The sequence below is a fragment of the Galeopterus variegatus genome, unplaced genomic scaffold, assembly GCF_000696425.1.
Source record: "Galeopterus variegatus unplaced genomic scaffold, G_variegatus-3.0.2 Scaffold3480, whole genome shotgun sequence".
NCBI lineage: Eukaryota > Metazoa > Chordata > Mammalia > Dermoptera > Cynocephalidae > Galeopterus > Galeopterus variegatus.
In genome coordinates this window covers 60,261-61,904 of record NW_007729591.1, presented here as the reverse complement: position 1 = coordinate 61,904, position 1,644 = coordinate 60,261, and the positions used below count along the sequence as shown (strand labels likewise).

The window sequence follows — 1,644 nt, the reverse complement described above, 5'->3', positions numbered from 1 at the left end:
GCCTCGGCGTACCTGCTGACCCCCCCTCCCCACCTCGCCGCCGGGCCCTAGAGGCGCCGGCGCGCACCGCCCGCCCGCTCGCTCGCGGGAGGGGTCCCACGCCCGGCCCTAGCCCGAGAGACAAGCACACGGGACGGGCCGCACGCGCCACTGCCTTGCAAAGACGCTGATACACACACACACACACAGCCTAGCATTAGAGCCACACTGGCTGTAATACACACACACTATGGCGCTCACACCCCGACACAGACACACAAACACACTGGGCACCGCCACACAGAGGAGCACGCCGCCACACTCTCTCCGATGCAGACACACTGAAACAGACGCACGCTGTCTGACAAATACACACCGAATCACTGCTTCACAGACAGCTACACTGACACCCACACTCACACTCACACACACTCACACTCTGGGCTCTGCATACACTCAGAAATAAACTGGGACACTGGGACAGAATGCACACACACACACACACAGCCACACAGTTTGTAGCACTCTGATACAAATACACAGAATTAGATACACACCAGATCACTGTCCCGTGCAGAGCTAGACACTGACAGCCACGTCTTCAGGCACAGACACACATAGACACACAGACACACACAGACACACACACACACACACTATCTGAGACAGTCCCATACAGAATAGCAACCCCAGGGGCAAATACACTGACATCGTCTCCCTTGCCCACTCACTCAGGGCTCTGCCACCAGCTTATTACACTTCCCCACACTGACACATAGTGACAGACCCACGCCTTGATATAGTCACCCACAGAAGAAATGCCACACCAGAGTCCACTAACAGACACACTCTTGCACAGAGGGAAATATTGGGCATTGACCCACAGGCTCTGTCGCACCCGCGCGCGCACACACACACACACACACACACACTGAGGTAAACAGACAGTGAACAACAGTCACAGAAGTCTAATCCCCCTCTTTAAATAAAGGCTGGATCCAACCCTAAGGATTTCTCCCCACTGAGGAGCCCCACCCCTGCTCCTCTAAAGCCCCCAAGTCACAGCATCCACCCTGCCTTGCCAGGTGCGCCGGTGGACCCTGACCTTACCCAGGGCTGGCTGCTAAGAAGCTCCTGGAGGCTGAAGACAGCAGAGGCGGCAGGAGCAGGTGGTGGTGTCTCTAACTCTGCCTTCCTGAAAGGGAGTTTCATCCCCCGGACGCCCGCTAGGGGCAGAGCTGCTTGGCCAGGCTCAGAGGAGCTGGCTTTCAACAGGTGTAGGGCACCAGGGAAAGGATTAGCTTGGGACCAGTGGGAGCCCCCCTGTATGCAGGCCAGTCAAGTGGTGACCAGAGAGGAAGGGACTTGCTGAAGTTGGCACAGCTAGTTAGGCCAAGCGCAGAATTAGAACAAAGTCTGCAGCCTGAGGATGAAGGTTGAGCACTCTGGAGCCTCTGGGGGACTTGGGAAGGACACAGGGAGCAAGAGATGAATTCATACTGCCCAGCATTCCGAGCTTGCAGAGGAGCCTCCCCCCGACACACACACATTCAAATCCTTTACTGAATGTGCATATTTGTATTATCATTATCAACAAGAGCTGCTGATAACAGAAAACCTGAAACTGAGTAATTTATAAGAAAATGAAATTTATTTCTTACAGTT

The 1,644-nt window shown here is 54.7% G+C and overlaps 1 protein-coding gene across 1 annotated transcript in view; it reads right to left on the bottom strand.

Annotated features, from left to right (window-relative positions):
- WSCD1 (WSC domain containing 1) overlaps positions 1 to 1,180 on the bottom strand; it is a 44,618-nt gene extending 43,438 nt beyond the window's left edge. Inside the window, exon 1 of the mRNA XM_008585180.1 lies at positions 1,090 to 1,180. The gene's annotated coding sequence lies outside the window, so the exon portion shown is untranslated. The remainder of the gene's footprint in view (positions 1 to 1,089) is intronic.
- Between the last annotated feature and the right edge of the window lie 464 nt (positions 1,181 to 1,644).